Source organism: Phoca vitulina, unplaced genomic scaffold (genome assembly GCF_004348235.1).
Source record: "Phoca vitulina isolate PV1807 unplaced genomic scaffold, GSC_HSeal_1.0 scaffold41, whole genome shotgun sequence".
Taxonomy (NCBI): domain Eukaryota; kingdom Metazoa; phylum Chordata; class Mammalia; order Carnivora; family Phocidae; genus Phoca; species Phoca vitulina.
Genome location: NW_022589744.1, coordinates 5,919,106 through 5,943,461, shown reverse-complemented (window position 1 = coordinate 5,943,461; position 24,356 = coordinate 5,919,106). Strand labels below are relative to the sequence as shown.

Sequence of the window (24,356 nt, the reverse complement as noted above, 5' to 3'; positions counted from 1 at the left end):
TAATACTGATTGAGTGACAGTTACACATTAGAATCAATTATTTTCGGCACAGAAACAGAAGCATGAATATGTGAGCGTATTGTATACGATGTAGCATTTTTTAAAGTGGAGAGAAAAAGAAACAGTATTTAATAACTGTGTTGAGACTTCCTGTTTTGAAAAAACGGGTTAGATCCCTCCCTCATGCCATACACAAAAACAAATTCCAGATGGATTAAATACCTAAAGATAAACCACAAAACTACAAAAGCATTAAAAAAAAAAAAAAAAGAAAGATATTTTTATTGATTTAAGGCTAAGAAAGCCTGCCTAAGCAAGATATAAAACGGAAGAGATGTAAATGAAGAGATCTGACAGATTTGACAACATAAAAATAGAAAATCTACACTACAAATGTCACCAAAAACAAGGTTAAAAACAAACAAATGGATAACAGCCAGAAGAAAATATTTTTGGCTGCTACGATGGATTAAGAAATAATACCAAATATAGAGTCACTGCAAATCAATAAGAAATGGGCAAACATCTCAACAGGAAACAAACAAAACTAGGTGAAGGGTAAGAACAGACTATAGAAAAAGAAATACAAATCATGAGCAAACATGAAAATATGCTACACCCCATTTAAACTCTAAAGAGATCAAAATTATTACAGCAAATATTTAACAAATGTTGATAATGTCCACTGTTAGCAAGAAAGCAAGACCAAACACACTCTCATATACTGCTGCTATGGTTGTAAACCCATAAATATTAATTAATTAGTTAATTAATTAATGCCCATATACCTGGAATCTGAAATTCCATTTCTAAGAGTCTATCCTCAGAAAATGCCAGAAACAATACTACAAAGATGTGTGTAGGAAGAAGAAGAAAAAAAAGGTTCACTGCAAAGTTGTCTATAATGGTGAAAAATTAGAAAGATCTTCAAGTAGAATGCTTGGTCAAAGGGTAGGAAAGTTTTCAAGTTTCCTCTCTCTCTGATCTATTGCAAAATACTCTATACATTTTCTAAGTAGGACTTAGGATAAAATAAATTAAACAGCCCTAGAACTATTTGTTCAGCAATATTATAGCCCTGGTGCCCGAGGGCAGGGCCCATCTGCCTAGCCCGCAGACAACAGTCATTATGGATTGAACGAACCTTGCCAAGCCTTGATCAGACAACAAGTTCTGCTGAAATAAATGTCTGGAGCTACTGACGAGTGTGAAACTCCTAAAAGGACCCTCCCTTGTCTAGTGAACCTGACATTAGGCTAGGAATGACAGGACCTGAGTGAAATTGCACCCCTAAATCGTGTCACCTTGGACAAGTCTCCAAGGTGACTTCCCTGAGCTCCACTGAACATGTTTGCAAAATGGGGATTATGATGCCTGCCCTTTCCAAAGGACTCCTGTGGGGATTATCGAAATAACCTGGGAGGTCAAGGTTTAGCTCTGTGTAGACCTGGAGTATTACCAAGAGTGAGTATTTCATGAATGAAATGAAAATTGAAAGCTACCCCTGGAGTCAGGACAGGGGTCCATGAAATGCAAAATTTCCACTTTTAATAACTATAAAGAAGGTTGTCCTGCCGTTTCAAAGATAATTGCTTACTTCAGCAGTTTCTTCGGGTTCTTAGGAACACGTACCATTTTACCCCCTCCCTGGCACAGACACATCAGCAGAACCAAGAGTACCCAGCATTGGGTAAGTCATTCCAAGATCTCAGGAAACAGGGTCATGCTTCAGAAAAGGAAATAAATGCTTGTTTTGTTTAATCTCAAACACGGTGCCGGGTTTTAACATAAATCCAATCTTCACCTCCTGAGGATGTGCGGCAGATGCTTCACAAAGTGGAGGTCCAGCATCCCATGGTCCTGTCGCTGGGCCCCCTGTCCAGAGTGGTGAGCCCTTCCTTGGAAGCCATTTTGCATGATGTGACCTCACTCCCTGGCCCCGAGATGATCCGTCTAGAAAAGGGCAGCTTGCCCAAGCTGGTCCAATCCGAGTGTCTCTTCTCCGAACTTGGAAAAGGCCAGCCTCTCTGTGGGTCGAGGCCGTCAGTTTTAACTATGAAAAGGTAGGACAACCTTCTTTATAGTTATTAAAAGTGGAAATTTTGCATTTCACGGACCCCTGTCCTGACTCCAGGATAGAATTTATCCGTAGAGGTAAGATGAAAATCCTAACCTGTTAGTATTTCTGGCTTTAGTCTTTCTCCCTCCCTCCCTCCCCTCTCTGGTCAATCTCTTTGTAATCATGCATATAAAGAATGGGGTATATTAATTCAGAAAACTTTAGTCCTCATCATGAACAATTTCCTCCACTGTTGTGCAAGTTTAAAAAAAAAAAAAGGGTGGGGGCGGGGGGTTTCTCATCCACTCCTCCCGACTCTTCACCAGCTGTTGAAAGTTTACAAGCCAACAAAAGAAGCTTGTGGTGGACAAAACAGCGTGCAGAAGACACGGACAAATCACATCCTAGGCTGCAATGGAAAACATGGTGTGGCTTTTTCTATGCACCTGAGGCAGACTACCGTAGCAGCAAAGACAAGAAGCAGAAACTCTGAGGCACTTTAGTCAATAGGAGAAACAATTCCGAAGACCTGTGTCACCAATACGGAAAGTCCCCAAACAAGTATTTTAAAATAACCACTTTCACAGCCAAGTTTATACAGCAATCCTCCCCCCCCCCCCACCCTCCCCCATAATTAGCTCAGAAGCCAGCCTGGAGGGTGGGGTGGAAGCATGAAGACATGAGCAAGAGAAAAGTAAGAAAAGAAAGGAGACATCATCGTCCCTGGTTTGCTAGTGGCCTTCTGTTCCTCCTTCCTTTTCTTCTTAAGTTAGAGGACACTCCGCAGCCATCAAATAAATTCTCCAGGATTGTGCTGAAGTTGGCTTGAGTGAGCTTCTGATGTTTGTAACAAAAAAGCCTGGATAATATTGATAGCTATTACTACCCACCTTTTTCAAGGAGGACGCTGAGGGTCATCGAAGGTAAGTAACTTGCCCAAGGCCAAATGGTTCTCCTCCCACGTTTATCTAAGTCTGAAGTCCAAGTTCCTTCCCTTGGGCTGTTGTGGACAGGAAGTGTCCGAGCCCATGGCAGCCTGAATTATCAGGGTGCAAGGTCTTGCTGATTTCCTTCTTGGTTCTGGGCAAGAAGTTATCTCATGAGACAATCCCACTCATTCCCTGCTCCTATGCTCCCCTAGGATTTATGTGCCTTCCCATTTTTTCTGCTCCCGACCAGAACCCTGTTCCCTGAAATCTCTAGGTCATGGCAGGTCAGTGAGGGAGGAAATTTGGGAAGGAGAGCTTTTGGTACGTCTCTTCTCAGAATCAAGGCTGGAAAGGATGCCTGCTGTTTACCTTTGTATAATTTGATTGTGTACTTAAAGATTGAAAAGCAAGTGGTGAATTTCAGTCCTTCCTGTCTGCCAAAAGTCAACACACTCAATCTTCCCTCCCACCTTGCCTCGCACACAAGCATTTCTGAAACGGAGGAAGTGGGCCCTGCCATTGAACAGAATTGATGCATTTGAATTTCCTTTGCTTTGGTAAAAAAAAAATAGGGGAACGAAAATATATTTCACCCCGAATCCTACCATCCTAGCACTACCAGCGTTAAGAATTTGCTACATTTTCCCACTCCTTTTTCTTATTCATCTGTTTCATATACAGTTGTTATGACGGTGTCTATCGAATTTTTAACGTGCTTTTTTTTTTTTTTACTTAGCATTATATCGCAGGCATTTTCCCTTTGCTGCATGTTTCTTAGAAACATAAAATTAAGGAGAGGCAAATTTTACAGATGTAGCATAATTATGGCAAACATTTGCAGGGGGTTCTTTGATAACTTGAATGTAGCTTTCTTCCAAAGGTCAATATGCTCATTATTAGGAGTTGAGTCAAATATTCCTTCTCCCCACTTCCTGGAAGCCAATGTCTGGGAACAGGTATAGGGCTCAGCCCCACAACGCTGTACACCTTGTGAGCGAAATGCAAAGAGTTAACGCAGATGTATAATGTGCCTGTTCTGACAGAGCTATGATCTCAGTGAGAGGCATATATAACTTAAGTAAGTAGAGCTAATAGGGGCTCTCACCCCAGACTAGGGTTTATATGTGGTGCAACCATTTAGAACTCTGTAAGCACCTCTCTCCAATTATTTACCTCACTGTAAATTTTGTCCGCCCTTAGCAATAACAGGGATAAGTTGGAAACAATCTTACTTCCCATTAAATTTACACTAGTTTACACTAGAATTCCACTAAAAAGTTAAGTTCCATATGAACAGTGATTTTTTTTTTTTTAAATGATTCCTACTACTCTTTCTGTAACCTCTTCCTCCCAGGGTTTATTTAGAAGTGTACTTCTTAATATTTTTGTTATTGATTTTTTCTTTTTAAATCAATTTTATTTAGTTATAATTGCATACCATATAACACATTTTTAATATATGGTTTAGTGAGTTTTGAAAAATGTAAACACTTACATAACCACCACCACAATTAAGATACAGACCATTTTCTTCACTCGAAAATATTCTCCGTCTCTACCCTCAGCCCCAGACAACCACTAAACTGCCTTCTGTCACTACAGACTAGTTCTGATCGCCAGCGAATTTCACATGGATAAAGTCACATACTCTTGACCTTCTGTCATGCGTCATAATGTTTTCGAGACACAGTCATGTTGGTACATGTTATCAGTAGCTTGTTTCTTTTTATCGCTGAAGGAGTATTTTATTGAATGGGTATGTCACAATCTGCCCATTCACTGATGAACATAGGGGTTGTTTCCAGTTTTTTGTTCTTATAAATAAAATTACAATAAACAACTCTCTGTACAGATGGTTCCAGACTTATGATGGTTCGACTTACTGTTTTTAGACTTTACTATGGTGCAAAAGTGATACGTATTCAGTAGAAACTTACTTTGAATTTTGAATTTGGGTCTTTTCCCAGGTTAGCAACATGTGGTCTGAGCCTCTCTATGATGCGGAGCGGGGGGCAGTGAGATACAGCTTCCCTTCAACCCGGCAATCAGGAGGGTAAACAACCGATACATGGACAACCATTCTATCCCCCGTGACCACTCTGTTTTTTGTTTTTGGTACAGTATTCAATAAGTTACATGAGCTAAAATAGGCTTTATGTTAGATGATTTTGCCCAACTGAAGGCTAATGGAAGTGTTTTGAGCACGTTTAAGTAGGCTAGGCTAAGCTATGATATTCAGTAGGTTAGGTGTATTAAACGCTTTTTCAACTGAATGATATTTTCAACTTACAATGACTTTATTGGGATATAACTCCGTCATAAGTTGAGGAAGATCTCCAATTCTTTTTGTGGATGTATGTTTTCATTTCTTTTATGTACATACCTAGGAATGAAACTTCTGAATCATATGATAAATGTATAAACTTTATAAGAAACTTACTATCCAAAATATATAAAGAACTTATACAACTCAACATGAAAAAAATCTGATTAAAAAATGGGCACAGGGGTGCCTGGGTGGTTCAGCTGGTTAAGCGTCTGCCTTTGGCTCAGGTCATGATCCCAGGGTCCTGGGATCAAGCCCTCATTGGGCTGTGTGCTCTGCGGGTAGCTGTTTCTCCCTCTGCCTCTGCCTGCCACTCCCCTGCTTGTTCATGCTTGCTCTTTCTCTCTCTCTGTCAAATAAATAAATAAAATCTTGGGGGGAAAAAGGGCAGAGGTCCTAAATAGACATTTTTCCAAAGAAGACATAGAGATGGCCAACAGATACATGAAAAAATATTCAACATCACTAATCATCAGGGAAATGCAAATCAGAACCACAATGAGATGTCACTTTATACCTGTCAGAATGGTTAACATCAAAAACACAAGAAATAAGTGTTGGCAAGGATGCAAAAAAAAGGAATCCTTGTGCACTGTTGGTGGGGATGCAAATTGGTACAGCTACTGTGGAAAACAGTATGGAGGCTCCTCAAAAAAGTAAAAATAGAATTACCATATGATCCAGTAATTCTACTACTGGATATTTATATCCAAAAAACAAAAACACTAATTCAGAAAGATATATGCACTCCTATGTTTATTGCAACATTATTTATAATAGCCAAGATATGAAAGCAACCCAAGTGTCCACCATAGAAGAATGAATACAGAAGATGTGGTATATATATATATATATATATACACACACACAATGGATTATTATTCAGCCATAAAAAATGAGATCTTGCCATTTGCGACAACATGGGTGGGCCTAGAGGGTATAATGCTAAGTAAAATAAGTCAGTCAGAGAAAGACAAATACCACATGATTTCACTCATTTGTGGAATTTAAGAAACAAAACAAATGAACAAACAATGAAAAAAGAAACACTCAAAAAACAGACTCTTAAATACAGAGAACAAATTGGTGGTTGCCAGAAGGGAGGTGGGTGGGGGGAGGAGTGAAATAGACAAAGGGAAAAAAATTCAATTAAAAAAGAAAAAAAAAAGAGAAGAAACTGTCCAACTTTTTTCTAAAGAGTTTCTACAAAAAATAATAATAATAATAATAATAAAAGAGTTTCTACAATTTTACATTCCCAGCAGTGATAAATTAGGTTCTAATTTTTCCACATCCCCACCAACATTTGCTAATGTTCACCTTTTTAATTTTAGCCACCCTAGTAGTTTTAATTTGCATTTATCTATGACTAATAATGTTCAACATCACTTCATTGCTTTTTTACCATTACAATATCTTCTTTTATAAAGTGTCCATTCAAATCTTTTGCCCAATTTTATTGGGTTTATTGCCCTTTTACCACTGAGCTATATAGCCCTTTATCTTTGACATAAATCATTTGTCATATATATGTATTGCCAATATTTTCTCTGAGTCTCTGGTCTGCCTCTTCGTTTTCTTAACACTGTCTTTTGAATTAAAAGTTTTAAATTTTGATGAAGTCCAATATATTCATTTATTTTATGATAAGTGCCCTTTTTTATCCTAAGAAATCTTTGCTTACCCTAAGGCGATGAAGATTTTCTCCCATGGATTCTTCTAGAATTTTATATTTTAGCTTTTTACCTTTAGGTCTAAGATTTACTTTGAATTAATTTTTATATATGATGTGATGTACAGGGTGGGGTTCACTTTTTGTATATGCATGTCTAGTTATTCCAGCATCATTTGTTGTTGTTGATTTTTAACTTTATTGAATTTTGTTTAGAAGTGAAACATTGATTTGCACTCTTAAATTTGATGAGACTTCCTTTATGTTTCCACATAACAATTTTTATTGTGTGCTTGAAATAAATGTGTATTCTTAAGTTGTTGACTACATGTTCCCTACATGTCCTTAGAGCAAATTTATTAATTGTGTTTTTCAAATTTTGTATATTGATGCTGGTTTTCTTTATTCACTTATTTTGTCAGCCACTGAGACAGATGTGCTAAATCTTCCAATACAATTGTGGTTCTGTCCATATTTGCCTTATACATATATTTTTCAACTGCATTATATTTTATTGTTTTCATGAAAATTGTACTGCCTTATATATTTTGATGACATATTATTGAATGCATACAAAGTTAGAATTCTTATATCACCTGCTTCACCCTCTCCCTCTCCTCCTGCTTGTGCTCACTCTCAAATGGATGAATAAAATCTTAAGAAAAAAATATCAAGAAGTTTGGAAAGAGGTAAAGTTTACTATACTACTAGACAAAGATATAACTTTTGCCATACCAGATGATATTGGTCAATCTCTATGATGTTTATTTTGTTTTGTTGAAGAGTAGGCTAGAAAGGAAAAAGCAAAGGTAGAAGAAAGGATGAGGGGAACATATAAAAGGTGGAGGAGGGTCTATACATGGGAAGAGGGGCTCCATGGAGACATCCCAAGAGATTAGCTGGGTGACATAATAGCAACCAATCTCTGTTGTAACTCAGAGGTTCGTAAATGTTTGTCATTCCCAAGCTTAGGTTCCTGGATAAAAGGAGTCTAGAAATTTGGAGTAGAGGCCCAAAAACCATGCTAGTGACAACAGACTGAGACTCAGTCCATATTTAGGAACTCTGAAATGATAAGACTCAGTTTAGAGCTCTAGAAATTTTACCAGTCCCTGCTCATGGACTTTTGGGAACCTGTCTAGAGCTTTGCAGCTTATAAATATACAGCCTCAATTCATATAAATGAGCTGCAGGTTTAGGGTGAAAATATCCTTTCCTTTGCCAACTACAAACCATGTGTCTTACTTTTTGGTTTTGATTCCAGCTGTGATTCCACAAGTATGGCCTAACCTAGTCTTCCCACAACAAGCATTTGGGAATATTTTACAAGTTGCATCAAGTCTTGTATATTAAAACCAGGGTCTTAAGTTTTCTAAATCAACATGCTCAAAATAAAATGTGTTAGCACCATAATTTCTATGGTAGAAGGAATGATGGCAAATCTACATCAGTGTCCATGTCTACTTATAGGCCTTAAGCATAGTTCAATAGAGATTTTGGTCCCTCTTAGGTTTTTCCCATCTTCATAAATAAGGACCAAACAAAGGACTTTCTGGAAGATAACTAAACTGAGGAAGTTTTCAGAAAACCAACCCTATGTGTATGATTATATCATGTTACCATTTATTCTGTGCTTGCAAAAAGCCGGGCACTCATTATACCAAGCTCCAAGCACGCGTTACGGTACCTCATTCAAACATGCAAATAGTCCTACCACACACTCCTATTACCGGCATTTGAAAAATCGGCAAGGTGGAATAGCTTTCTCAAAGTCTACTGTATAGGAAGTGCCAGGGCCAGGAATCAAATGTAGGTTTTTTCACTCCAAAGCCAATATCTTTAACCACCACCCTATAATACACGGTGAAGCAAACTTCTTACTGGTATTATCTCAATCACTGGTTAATTACCATGAGCTTATCTCCCCTTGCTGCAAACTCACATAGGCTAGGCCAATCAGTATAAGTTGCATTTCCCAAGCCATGACCCCGCAAAGTTCTCAGGTGTGCTCTGCTATCCTCCTTCCTTCTCCAGCTCTGGATCTCCCTCCACGTGGGACTCCGTACTTCTTTAGCAGACAATGCGTGAACCTGAATAGAGAAGAACAAATATGAGGATTAACTTTTAGGGGAATAATGGCATCATTAAAACATGTCCAGGGTGGGAAAAGAGTCAAAAAACACACCTAGATCTACACAGATTGCATGACATTCATCTAGGGCATTAGATTTTGTAGCAAGGTTATCTATTTCAAATTGAATCCATGCTCTCTTTTTTGGGCCTTCTTCCATTTTTTCACAGCAAAGCTATTTTATGCTTATTGGTTCAGGGGATGATGTAAACAAAGAAACAGTAGGAAAAAATAATATTTTTCTGGCTCTAATGTTTTAAAAGCCTAGGCCTAGAAAGGACTCTCAGCTTAGATAAAATATTTGTTGGAAATCTTGAAGGCAAGTAAAGCCATGTAGGAACCATACAAACAGGAAGAAGGAAGTCTCTATGGTGACATGCTCAGGCCAATGAGGGAGGACCAGAATGGGTGGCAGATGTCTCATCTTATAAAAAGACTACATTTGGGTGCCTGGTGGCTCAGTCGGTTAAGAGTCTGCCTTCAGCTCAGATCATGGTCCTGGGGTCCTGGAATTGAGCCCCACATCCTGGCTCCCTGCTTAGCTGGGAATCTGCTTCTCCCTCTCCTTCTGTTCCTCTCCCCTGCTCGTGCTCTCTCTCTCTCTCTCACTGGCTCTCTCTCTCTCAAGTAAATAAATAAAATCTTTAAATATATATATATATATATATATATATATATATAAAGAGGGGTGCTTGGGTGGCTCAGCCTGCTTCTCCCTACCTGCTACTCTGCCTTCTTGTGCTCTCTCTGTCAAATAAATAAATAAATAATCTTTAAAAAAAAATAAAAATAAATATAAAAAGAATACATGAAAGAGTAGCTAAGATCATCAGACATCTAGCTCCCCCACATTTAAGTACAATCCTAGAGTAGGAAGAATCCCCAAGTTAACTGCAATTAAATGTTTTCTACCCTGGTGACATGGAGGCTTGAAATGGAAATTAGACTGAATTTCAAAAATATAAATTGTTCTTCTCGTACACTGAGGCTTCTGGGCTGAGAGTTACACCTAGGACAATTTTCTACAATTGAATGCAAACCAGGAGAGCATGACTGGCTGACTCCAGTCTCAAAGCGGACCCTGGGAAAAGATCAAAAGGAAGAGGTTGCAGGCCATAAGTTTAGGAGATTTCTGGACAGCAAGAGGGACAGGCCATGCTTTCCTGCCAAGTCAGCTCATAAGAAAGGACAATTTGTCTCTTTATAGACATCCCAGAGCAGGGACGTCAAACAATTTCGAAACACTTCTACTTAGGAAAAGGGCCAAAATGTTACATAAAGTTAAAAACCAGTTTGCAGCCCAAGACCAATGCTGAACCCTCTCCAAGTGTATTAGGAACCCTTTTTCCCTAAAAAGAGAGGGCTACGCCTTTGTGCCCTGTGGATCTGAGGCCATTGTTTGCTTTTCTCTTGGAGAGATGCTAAATATGCCTCCTTTTTAGCCAACAAACTGAAGGAAAGGAGAAATCCATAGACACATATGTGCTGAATCTGGCTCCCCTCCGATTGCCAAATATCCTGTTTCACTGCCATGAATTTGTAGCCAACTTCATGCACACGCTGAGCTCAGTTGATGCCATGGAGACAGTGTAAGTGGAGAAAGGACAAGAACCATGCCTCCGGCAAAAACAAAAGGTTCTTTCTATTCGAAGTGTGATCCGAGGACCTGCAGGAACTATGTCACTTGGAAGCTTGTTAGAAATGCTGGATCTTGGGCCCCCCCTCAAGGCAAAGTGAAAATGCCCCAAGACGATCTTGAGGACAGTGAAAATAGTCTGTACAATATTATAATGAGGGGTATGTGTCATTATACATTCATCCAAACCCATAAACGCACAATAACACCAAGAGTGAACCCTAAGGTAAATTATGGATTCTGGGTGAAGATGATGGGTCAGTGTGGATTTATCAGGTGTAACAAACGTACCCCTCTAGGGAATGATGTTCAGAGGCCATGCATTGGGGGAGTGACGGCGGGGGGGAGGGGCAGTTTATGGGAAATCTCTGTGCCTTCCTCTCAGTTTGCTTTAAACACAAAACTTCTCTAAAAAGTATAAAGTCTTAAAAAAAAATGAGGCCCCCACTGCTCCAGCAAGAGGGATGTTTCATGGTGGGAGTTGTGTAGAATCATATAATGAGCATGGAGAACAGGGCAGGCTCCAGAGTTCGTCTGCCTGTGTTCAAATCCTGCCCTCTTTACTTACTAGCTCCAGACCCTTAAGCAAAGTGCTCTCTGGACCTCAATTTCCTCATCTGTAAAATGGGGACAATGATAATCATAATGGAATTTAGTTCCTAGGGTTGTTGTAAGGATTCAATGAAACCGCATACATAAAACATTTAGAATAGCGCTCGGCTCAGTGCACCCTCAATAGACGGTAGCTTTTACTATTTTTAAGAAGTGTTTTGCATTTTGGATACCTAACAAGGGCGCTGAAATCATCTTGGAAATTCCTTCCACGTTCTTCCTTTCCAGCTACAGAAGACATAGTGAATGATTTTAACCACTTCTGACAGGTGCACACTAAATGGTAGCTAGTGTAGCCAGTCGCAGGGAGGAACGGCATAAATCACTGTTCCCAAACTTTATTCATTCCAGAAACATCTTCACTCTTTAAAAAAAAAAAAAAATTCCATATACAACGCTTACATATTATTTTTACTTAAATCAATTTACAATGAATTTGTTTTTTAAAAGCTACATCCTAAGCAATAAATACTGTCTATGAAATCAGTGGTTTGAAGTGCTTGTATTTTTTTCTAATCTACATTAAAGTGAAACCATAACTATGGAAATAAAAACATTCACACATGCATAAAAACGTTCCTTACAACTCCAGGAAGCCTCCTCATTCCAACATTAGCATTTTATTAGCTCTCAGCTGCAGTTCTAAATGTTTTGACACTAAATCTCTCCACCCAAGTGATTTGAGCAAAACCTTTTGGCTTCCAGCTCCCTGCAGCTCAGCTGGGGACCAGAGTCACCAAGCGTTTTGCCCAAGATAACACAGCCGGTGCAGGGCAGAAAGATCAGAACACAGCTTTTCCAAAACACAGAGGCACGTAACACATAAGCCTCCTTCCCTTCCTGCGGCCACAGCCCCCCACCCACACACAGCACCAGGATAGCAACCGTGTCTGTGTCCCTATTCCAAGCCTCCCCGCTAATGACTTCTGTCTTGTTTCTGTGATTGTTTAATACCCCCTTCCTTTCACATGGGTATGATTGTTAGGTTCATGCTACAGAGCTAAAAGTAATTGTGTCTACATGTCATGCCTTTCATGTTGCAGTTTTCCAATGTTGAAGGGCCCCAATTTCTTTCAAAGCCATCAAAGTTTTTCTCCCATAACCAAAGCAATGGCTTGGTTTTCCTGCCATCCTACTTGTTGCAAAGCACATTTCAAAGGACTTGAGCCTCCTGGGCCAGATTCCATTCTCCTTAAACATGCAAAGCTATGTTTAAAAGGAATGCGTGAGCAAGCTTCCAGGAGTGACAGCCTCTAGCTCAATTATTTCTTTTCCGTGTGTTTTCCCTCTGTGAATTATGTAGTGATGTTCTAGGGGTTCTTGACAATACCAATTAATGGCTGAAGAAGGAGAACAAATTAGCAGTGTCTCTCTGCTCTGCTTCATGGCAAACATGATAATGTTCTTGGACGTTGTGTTGTCAACATTCGGTTCAATTCGGTAAATATTTTTTAAGGGTTCCAGCAAGCCACAAGTGCTGACTGCCTGACTGCCGCAAGAGTTCAAGACCTAAATGTGGCATCTTACAGCCCTCTCAAGAAAGAGATGTCTTCTCAATATGTTCACCTGACAAAAAAGTTGTCAGCTTGTGTTGATCCAAATCGTGCATTCTCAGCGGGGGCAATATTGCCCTCCAGGGGGCAAAAAATGGTCCTTGGAGGCAAAAAATATCTTAGATATGACAATGTTCAACTCTACCTCTTATTCTTTAGCACTTGATTTGTCTCATCAGGGTGAAATTTAATTTATTTTGATTTTAATTAATTTAAGTCATTAATTTACTAATTTGGATTTTTTTTTAAAGATTTATTTATTTATTTATTTGTCAGAAAGAGAGAGAGCACAAGCAGGGGGAGCTGCAGGGGAGAGGGAGAAGCAGGCTCCCCACTGAGCAAGGAACCCGATGTGGGACTGGATCCCAGGATCCCGGGATCATGACCTGAGCTGAAGGCAGATACTTAACCGGCTGAGCCACCCAGGCATCCCAAATTTACTATATTTGTTTAACTTAATTTTCTCTTAGCAGGGGGTAATAATGAAAAAATGGTGGAGAAACATTGATATAAATAAAACTATATTTCAAATATGCTTCTCCTTTGATGGAATAATTCCACTTCTATTATCTCTCCTAGAGAAAGAGTCCCCAAAAGAGACATGAATACAAAGTTTCTGACTGCATTATCTTTTTTAATAGTGGAACAACCTAAATGTCCACCAGCTGGAAAAGGTTAAATAAACTATGGTGCATCCATGTTAGGAGATACTCTATATCCGTTAAGGGGAATGAGGTAAGTCTGGAAATGAAGAAAGAAACTGTCAGAGGCCACCATGTCATAGTACTGGGTGGAAAAAGCACTTTGCAAAATATATATGATGATCACATTTATATTAAAGCCAACACACAACAGATCTATGTGTTTTTCTATGCACATGTTATATATGTAAATACAAAAGAAAATGAACGGAAGGGTACACACCAAAGTCATAAAACCAATTACCTCTGGAGTGGATTTGATGGTAGAGAGACGGTTGAAGAACATGAGCTTTTTTATTTATCTCTTTCTATGTGCTTGTTTTTGCATTTATTCCAAGAATGAGTCACGAATAACTTGTAGAAATAAGAATAGTAAATACAGATTTATCCAAAATAAACCCTACCTCAACCACCTGACCCTTGAAGAAAATATGTTTTCTTTATTCCTAATAAAGAAGGAAATCAAAAGCCTATGTGCTCTAGTTAAAGTTTTATCTTTTTAGTCAAATTACAGAAAAATGACACAAAGCTATGCCAAATCTTTGAAACAAATTACTGTGGTAGAACAGAAACAAATACTCTACTAAGTTTTGAAGTAGCAGAACTCAAAAAGTAAAGAGATCAATTTTATTACGTAAAAATAAAACAGTGGTGGGCAAGACCTCTGGAGGGTGCCTTGCCAACACATATCAGAATGTGGATGAGCATACTTTTTAACTAGCAGTCGCAAGTCTAGCAATTATAGAAGAATGTTTATTGCTGCATCCTTTACAGGACAAAAAAATTAGAAGTCATTTAAAAGTCCATTAATAAGGGATTAGATAAGCAAAATATGGCAGATACTTACAAAGGAGTACTTTGCATTCATTCCCAATAATGGTCTCTATTTATTAACATGGAAGGTGATTCACAAGCTTATTGTATAAAAAAGTAGGTTATAGAAACACACAAAGAGAATGATGCTATTTACATAAATATTTATAATCACTGTGGCTTTTGGCAAAAGGGCTCATTTCCTCATCATATACCCCCTACTTAGGACTGTCTAATGACACAGTAGCTGGTTTCCCCCAGAATGAGTGATCTAAGACAGTAAGATGGACTCGACAACATTTGAATTACCTAGCCTATGAAGCCATGCTCTATCATTTCTGAGATGTCCTATTAGCCACACAACCGAGCCCTATTCAGTGTGGAAAGGGATCACGTAAAGGCACGAAAACCAGGAGTCAGGAACCACTGGGAAGCTTCTTGAAGACTGGCTACAACAGGAATATATTTTTTCTAAGTTTTTGTAAATCTTACTGAGGTAAAATAGGACAAAAATAAAGTAACCATGGCACGGTGCAGAGAATTCTACATGTATTGCTGTTTTTCGTCAAATCTGAAATGCCATCAGCCAAAGGACATACCATTATTTTCTACACCTGTTAAAAGTAAATAAGACATTGGCAAGAAAATTATGAGATGAATTTTTACTGTCTACCTATTGAAAGAGCTGCTTTAGACCTACAATTTAGCAATTGTTTACTATATATTGCGTGTCTTAATGAGAAAAAAATACAAGAGAAATCAAACATTCGCAGTCTGAATGTTCTAAATTGGTTTTCAAATCAGAGTCGTCAATGTTCACGTCTTTCCACACAAAATCACCCTTCACGCTATCAAAGATCCTCCTCTGGGCTATTCTTTTAACACTGACACCCATTCTGCAAGTTTTGATGTTAATGCTGTCTTGATCCTGCTACAATCAATCACAACAGCTTCTCATTGCTTTGAAATGTCTTTCATCTGGGTCTGTGGAATTTCACAATTTCTCCTGCTTTCAATTGCATTACTTGGCATGGGATAAGAAAGCCTCCTGCATGTAGTTCAGGAAAAAATAAATAAATAACATGGCTTTTATCTACTCCTGAATATCTTTCTTAGATCTCGTGAACCAGTCATTGTTTTGCAAGAAAAAATATGGCGCTGTGGTCATATCTCCAATGATGAATACTTGCTGCATAAATGTCAAACTTATGCTCAACTATCTGGCAGGAATTGCAAGATGCATCCCTGGTTGCAGAAATGTGAAGCTATGAACAATATGCAGCCTGGAATTAATGATATATAGTGTCCCTTCCTAACTTCCCAACAGCCCCATGGAATAGTTGCTGTTTTTATGAATGAGGATGCTGAAGTTTAAGGAGAGAAAGTAGTTTGTCCAAGGTCACACAATCAGGAAGACAGATGGATATTTAACCCCTCTGCCCTCTAGCACTTCTCAAGACAGGATAGGCATCCTCGTCATGGGCATCATGATCAACATGGCCATAGACATCACTGTTGTCCCAACCATCTTTCTTGACATCCTCATAATTATCAGGGTCCTCTTCATCACCGTCACCATTATCACTGTCCCTGTCATCACCACCTTCTCCATCATCATCATCGCTAGCATTTACTGAGCATGTACTTACTATGTGCTAAGAGCTTACTATGTGCTAAGGGCTTTATGGGGGTTGCCTCATGACTACCCTCATTCTCCAAACATTGGTAGTGAGGCTTAACTAACTCACTCAAGATTATTCAGCTGAGGCCTGAACTCAAACCCAGGCCATTAGACTCTAGAAACCACACTTTTTACTACTCTGGTATTAAGTACAGGAAACCCCAAATACTCAATAAATGATGCATCTATATGTGCCTAGCCCCATGACTGGCATGTAGAAAAGAAACAATTAGAATAACAACAATAATAGCAGCTCATATTTATTGAGTGATGACTATGTGCCAGGCATTATACTAAGTGCTTCACAGAATTTATTACTTCTAGTCTTCATATTAGCTGTAGGAGGTAGGCACTATTTTCATCCTCATTTTACATGTGAAGAGATTGAGAATTGGACAAATTAAGAAAGTGTCCAAGGTTATACAACCAGTGAATGACACAGCAATAATTCAAGCTCAACAAGGCTGATTCAAAAGCCCATGTTCTTAAGTCCTGCACAATATTGCCTCCTACAAGGAGCATTATGAGTGAATCTGTTTTCAGTAATTAGCCCACAAATATTGCCTGAACACATACTACATGCTATGTGGTGTGCCAAGTGCAATGCATATAGTAAAGGATAAGAGAAATATGGACCCCGCCTTCATGGAAATGACAGTCTGGATGAAACACCAGTAAAAGTGAGAATCATGAAGACCACCTACAAAGATGGTGATAGAACACTCACATTTACATCCTACCCTGCCCAAAACTCCACTAAGAAGACAATGAGGTTATGATGATGGTAACTAACGTTTATCACTGTGTCAGTCATGGATCTGATCATCTTACACATATTATAACATTTAAACCTTACAACAAGTGTCCAAAGTCCTATAGTTAGTTTGTGGCAAAGTGAGTGTAAGAATCCAGAGCTTCTGCTTTTGTGCACCCCTTTACACAGAAAAGGAATGAAAATATAAATTCTCCAGGACAGAGACTCCAGGAGAAGGAATATCCATGAGTGGGAGAGAGCAACAAAGTTGTACAGAATGGAAAGCAAGCGGAGGAGTAACTTATTTAACAGGGCACAAGGCCATGAAAAAAAGCAGAGGACTGGGGAGGACCTCAGAGAGACTCAGAAACTAGAGACCCCTGGTATCACAGAGTGTGGGAGGGGGACACAAGGAGTAATCCTGGAGGATAAGATGGAAGTCAATATTCATAACAGCCAACACCTTCACCTGCTCCACCTTCTCCTAGGTACAGAATGTCAGAAGCCAGGCAATCACCCTCTGCTCCAAGGAGACATTAGCTGGGAAACTTACCAAGCTCTGGTGTCTCCTTCCAATTGGAAATGTGACACACTCTTGGCCTCTCCCAATCTCTCACTTGATCCTCCTACAGAGCAGGAATGGTAAATTGAGGAAGAACAACTGCCCAGATTTTGTTCAGCTCTACTCTTTCCTTTTGGAGGACAGTCTGTCTAACAGAGGGAGTGTTTTCTCCTGCTCTTCCCCAATGTAAGTCTTACCATGAGAGGAGGACTCTCTCGGTCCAGCTTTGTCCATGACTGAGTACAGAAGTCTACAAATCTGAGGTTTAGTCAGGCCCACTTGGCTCTCACTCTAAGCCATATCCTTACCTGAACTTTCCAATAGTTAAACAAAAGTGGTATTTTGATCTCACATCTACCTTATTTTTTTGCCTTATTTCTCAATATGCCCAGAACTTGGGCTAATTATTAAAAAAAAAAAGAAGAAGAAGAAGAGAGGAGGAGGACAAAGACAGAGACAAAGAGACAGAGACAGAGGGAATGGAGAAAGGATGGGAAAAGGAGGGAAGGAGGGAGGAAAGGAAGGATGGGACAGAGGGAGGGAGGGAGGAAGGAAGGAAGGAAAACAGAGTGCAGGACTTTTTTTAAATGCTAAATAACATCCTTGGAGAGCTATGAGAAGATAATGTACCCATAAAACAAAAATTTATTTATCAGAGAGCAAAGAAGTAAATATAAAGAACCTCAAATAAAAATTTCCATGGGTGAACTTGAAGATAAAGTTCATCCTAGTTTCTTTTCCGGGAAAAAAACCAAACAGAAATAATGAGTTGAAAAATATTAGGTGGAGAGAGAAGAGACACGAGAGAAAAGATCAGTCCAGAAGGTCTAACAGCCAAATAATGGGAACGTGAGCTCTAGTTCCAAACAGAAAACAACAAGTAGAAAAATATATATTTACAAGAGTGAAAGGAGACCCTCCTGTGAATGACCATACTAGGGGTCCAGCATCAGAAGCTAAAAGAGACCTATATCCAGACATGTCATCACAGGATTTTACAAATCAGGGATGAAGAGCCACAGAGGGCTCCCTGCCAATAGTACCTCCCTGCAAAGCATTGTGTAAATCAGGTTTTGAGGTTAAGATAGTGAACTTTCTAAATTTTCACATCCTCAGACCCCTTGATTTTTGGCCCCATCTATTTTGCCAATTCCTCACGCTGAATAAAGCCAACCATCTATTTTCTCTATTCCTGTTCCCAGACTGCCAAATATGGCTGGAGGAAATTCAAAAACCATGCCAACTGGTTCTGCTACAAATCCAAGATTTGCAGCCTCAGCTGAACACCCTCTATGGCTCATGCCCAGGGAGCAACCTTACTTGTCCCCCACAGCAGTGAGAGAACAATTGGATATGAGTATATATACATATGTATACTGTATATATGTAGTAATATATATTATAATACATAATATATAAAACATAAATAATGTATATTACAATATATAATTATAATATATATTACAAAGAATATATATATTTATATATAAAATCAGATAGGATAAATACTCTAAAATGCAGATAAGTTGCTCAAGCGCATCACATTCCTTCATGAATGAGACTTCCTCACAAACATTACCCTCCTTGCCAGGTTGCTACAAGCACCCCTTGACCTGGACTACTTTTTCTCATTGTTAGTGTCTTGGTTCAAACCTCCTTTTGTCCCAGAGGCCCTCCTTGATCCCCCTACACTGATGGGTCAAGGTGCCCGAGGGCACTGTAATGAACTCACAAGGAGAACTCTGGGATATCTTTACATTTCAAGGGAAATCCAATGATGGTCGACGTCTGTTGGCCACTGTGAGAGGTCCTAGTTAAAAGTATTTTGCAGTTTCAACATTAGATCACTACATTCCTTTCGGTGACATTAAATTTGAGAGAAGTTAGATTTGGGGCAGTTGATGTGATTTAAAAAGGCAAGGACCACCACATGGAAATCAATGTGGAAAGGGCTCATGAGGGTGAATGACGGTGTCCAATCTGATTCCAAGGTTCAAGAAGTTGTGTAGCTCAACAGACACACGCATGTCATTAGCAAGAACTAACTGACCCTCGAACAACACGGGGGTCAGGGGCACCTGGCCCTGTGCAGTCAAAAATCTCCCTGTAACTTCTGATTCTCCAAAAACTTAACTACCAATAACCTATTGTTGACCAGAAGCCTTACCGAGAACATAAACAAATAGCACGTGTTTTATATGTTATACACATTATATACTGTATTATTACAATAAAGTAAGCTAAAGAAAAAATTTAAGAAAATCGTAAGAAAGAAAAAATACATTTACAGTATTATACTTACTGACAAAAAAAACTGCATATAAATGGACCCATGCAGTCCAACTGCTCAAGGGTCAATTATAATAGTTTTTAAGAATAAAATAAAAATGTTTTCTATTTATGTGTATTAAAAAAAAAAAAGAAAAACAGCTACCAAATCATTAGGACCTGAATACTTAGTGTTTTGAACCTGACCATTAAATAAGCAGAACTCCTAGGTATTTCTTTGGGTCTAGGATGCTAGGAAAGAGTTACTAAGACCATAAGAACTTTGTGGACCCACAAAACTTGGGAATCTCTGTCCTAGAGTCTTATAGCGCCCCTCTCCTCTACTTCCAGAGTTCCCCTACCTCCCTTCACACCACAGTCATTCTACTTTGTTGCAATTACTTGTGTAGCCAAGTATTTTGATCTGCCTGCTGCTAGGATAGACATGTACTCACGCACATACACGCACGCCCCCCCCACATATATACACACAGATATTCACACGCACACACATGTGTACATACATATGCACACATGTACACATGCACACACATGTGCAGACACATGCATTTATGGGCGCACACATGCACACACATACATGCCTGCCTGCACACATACACACATACACACATACACACATGTATGCACACATGCACATATACACACACATACATACATACCCCTCTATTGTTTCCTTTCATAGGCACGGGAGCTCCCTATTTTGAAAGAGGAAATTTTGGAAATGAACTAAAGAAGTGCTAACGGAAGCCTGAAGGAGACTAGAACAATGTCTGTGCCTACCCCCCCCCCCCCCCACTGCGCTGGGTCCCTTGGAACTCCATGGGGAGGGAAGACCATGTATCGTGAAAGTCCAGACGGAAAATGTGGACCTTGGCAAAGCCCAGGAGACACAGCGGTACAGACAAAGCCCAGTCCAGAGTCGCACCCTTGCCGGTGACACTGATGCCCTCAGGAGCGCAGAGGTTTGGGGCCACAGGAATAGGACGAACAAGTGGGCTGGAGCAGGGGATTGTGAGCAGGACAGGGCAATGTGGCCACTGCAGGGCATACACTGGTTGCTGGGCCCATCTGCTTGGAGATTCCCAGAAATGCCTGGCAAAGAGTTAGGAGGAGGGTCAAGGGGCCCCCACTCACAGATGGGAATGGTGTGGATCAACTGTAAACTGTATGAGCACACGGACAAGATCTGACAGCTTTATTGCTGGGTCTCCAGTACCTAGGACAGGGCTCTCCACATAGTAAATGCTCGTTTATTTACTGTTGTCCATGTGTGTTTCTTTATTTCTAACTCCCTTCTAGAAAAGTGCAGACCTTTCCAAACTATCCAACTCAACGTATACAAAACCAAACGCCCTGTCTTCCCATTTCCCTGCTTTGCCTTGGAAGATACTTTAACTGCCCTGTGTTTTTTGATACCCTGTATCCAACCCTCCACTGTGGTTTCTATCTCCAACGTTTCTCTTGATTAGCGCCTTATTCAAGTTTTTATTGCCTCTCACCCTGAACCTGTCCTCCATTCTCGACCATCCTACACTCTCCCACCCATTTATCCACTCCTCTGCTCAGAAGCTTCCCATGCCTTCTAATGTCCTGTCTCATAAAGACCAAACTCCTTAGTAAAGCTTGTGAGGGCCTCTACCTTCTGGGTCCTTTCAACTTCCATTTACCCCTTTTCCCTCCCCCTACACCAAATGCCACCTGCCCTATGCCCTTGGGTCTCTGTGTTTCTGTCTGTCCACCAGGATATTTCTTCTCTCTCATGCTAGACTGTAAGTTCTTGAATCTTGGGGCATGTCTTATTTATCTTTATATCCCCTTGAACCCCTGCGCCTGACACAGTGCCTTGTTTGGGGAGGGATACTTAATACGCATTCCGTGGGAAGGACATTAATTAGACTCAGGACTCTCTCTTTCCCCCTCAATGACCCCCCCTTCCAGGGAAGCAGAACATGACTTCCTTGATTCATGAGTTTGGCAAAAGGATCTGAGTGGGCTCATTCTCTGTTTGAGGAAACAGCCACCTATTGTTCACCTGTATTCTCACTGAATTCTCACGTCTTCTTGGCCATCCAGAAAGTTTATCATTCCAGCAAAGAAGGCCTCCAGTTTGGGAGAGGGATGCAAGTTTGATCCAGAGGAGTGTAAACAAGTCTACAGGCCAGATTAACCCTGCCCTCCAATACAGCGGTTTGTGGGGGGAAAAGGTGATATTTTCATCTCCATCTGTCTGATTCTTATGTTTATTATTTAACTCTTTCCAATTAAGGCGGGTTAAAGGGTATTATATTTTAAGTCATCTCAAAGCCTCGTGTCTGACACAGATGATGTGTACCTTATATGTATCCTTGATTTAATTGACTTGAATTCTGTCCCAGAGACTTATTTTCAGCTTTGTCATCCTGAGTAAGATTGAGCAAACAAAGCCTCACTTTATAAATAGTATCACGGTAACATGGCATCTTTCAACTGAGGAAATTGAAACATTTGGGGTTTGAGAAAAATTATTTGTTATTTCACAAACAGCAGGAGCCTGGGAAAAGCCAAAAATGGATTTTCCACATCAAATTTTTCTTCATCTATAAATCCTTCCCTTCTTAGGGAAATTTATAGGTTTCTGGCTTCCTTTTCCCTTTGGTCATCAAATTTAATTTCCCAGGAGTTGTTTTTTTTTTTTCCTCTTATTTTAATTTCTGTTCTAGACTTATAAACTGTTCCTAATTCTTGATGTTTCAGATCTCCTCTTCTCTCCTCAGTCCATCATTTCTAACCCATTTCTTCCTTCTATCTACTCTCCACTTTTAGGCCTCAGTAAGTTCCAGAGATGGCCAAACCTCCTGCTTCTCTAAGATCCATTTTAAGCTTTTGTATTTCTTTTGTCATCCTCTCAAAATATCCACCAGCTTTTGTCATCCTTCCCTCCAGCCTCTGATCATGTGCTTTTCTTCCTCTAAACAGTGAACTTTTCACTTCTATCTTCCATAGCATCTGGGACATCACTTGTTCTCCATTTCTTCCATGCTTTCTATTTCCTTTTCCCCACTGACTCCTTCCCACCCACCTATCATGAACCCAGATCTCCCTGTTGTAAAATACCTCTCACTTTTCACTGTACTTGATGCCCACAGCTAGCTGCCCTGCCCTCTCACCTGCCTTCCATTCACCATCAAAAACTTGACGTCATTGTACATGTTCTACCTGTATGTCCAGGTCATTGGATTCCTCCATTTACTCCATGACTTTCTGCTTTCAACCCAAGCATCCAATGGAAGGCATTGCTCCTAAAGTTCACCAACAATTTCTGCATGTCATATTCTTCAGTCTTTGTTCAGTCATTCTTCTTGAATTTCTACATTTGACACCATTAACCATTTTCTGACCCCTCTTTTTATGTTAAGAGGGCTACCTGACCAACACCACCAGCCTATTTACCTGTCTTTTTCCTATCTTAGTTCCATGTTCATCCTCTCAAAACTGTGATCCAGTCCTGGGTCTTGACAGAATCTGTGGCAAGCACTTACGGTTGCCGTTCTCACTTGCTATCTAACAGAACAGGGTGCTCAACCCAGTCATGGCAAACTGTTCCCATTTAACAGTGATTGGTGGAGGGATGGGCATGTGGCTTATTTCTGATCAATGATAAGGGGAAGACCTTTGAGGTGTTCTGGGAAATCTTGTATTTCCTATAAAAGAGGCACATAAGGAGAAAACCATTTCTTCCTGTCCATCCCTTCTTTCTTGGGATATTGCCACATAAGAACATGAACCATTGGACAATGTCATCTTGCCACCATGACGGAAGGTCAAGAGAAGAGTCCAGAAGCCAAGACTGACCCTGACATCAAGGAACTGCCGCACCAGCAACTACCCACCTGCCTGAATAACAACAGATCTAGATGTATGTGAACAGCTATTGGCTGTATTTGTATTATTTGCAGTCCAATACTTTGAAGCATTCCTTCAAAACTCTCTACCTCAGCCATACTCACAGAATATATTGTGAAGTCTATGCTGACCTCATCAAAATCCTTATCTCCAAATTTCTCTCCAACCCCCAGACTCTCCTAACTCTGCCTCCATTTGGATTTCAGATCATCAGCTTAATGCAACATGTTGCAATCCAAACTCATCATCTTTCCCCTAAAATCAGCCAGCCTTTTGTAATCTTCCTAAAGATTAAAAACCCCTTTGAGCGTCATTAGAAGAACATGAGTTTTAACTTAGAGCTTCCAGGGCAGGGTGGGGGGTCATTGTGATGACAGGAAAGACAGAACTTAAGATTTATGTCTTAAGGGGGCTTATCTCTGTCTAGCTATTTTGCAATGGCATATAGGTATAAAACAACATGGATGAGATACAAGATGTACAACAGGAAGTGGCCAGAGAAAAAGCCAAACTGAGAATAGTCATCAGACCATGAGACCTGCCTTCCTAAAGAGTTTGGCCTTTGTTGTGTAGACAGTGTAAGATTTTAAGCTGTGGAGCCATGTGATCAGATTTACATTTTGCAAAAACATCTTCAGCAACAGCATGAAGAATGGATCAGAAGGTTCAAGACTGAGATGAATAAAGCAGTATAAAAATCCTCGAGCCTAAAAATGATGAGGTCCTAAACCAAGATCCTGGCAGTGGCAATGGGGA

The 24,356-nt window shown here is 39.9% G+C and overlaps 1 long non-coding RNA gene across 1 annotated transcript in view; it reads right to left on the bottom strand.

The window, feature by feature from the left end:
• Positions 1–7,064: 7,064 nt before the first annotated feature.
• The window catches only part of LOC116647828, a 30,531-nt gene continuing 13,239 nt past the window's right edge, over positions 7,065–24,356 (bottom strand). Inside the window, exons 3-4 of the long non-coding RNA XR_004302404.1 lie at positions 11,539–11,729; positions 7,065–9,076 (exon numbers count right to left, since the gene is read on the bottom strand). This is a non-coding gene — a long non-coding RNA (uncharacterized LOC116647828). The remainder of the gene's footprint in view (positions 9,077–11,538; positions 11,730–24,356) is intronic.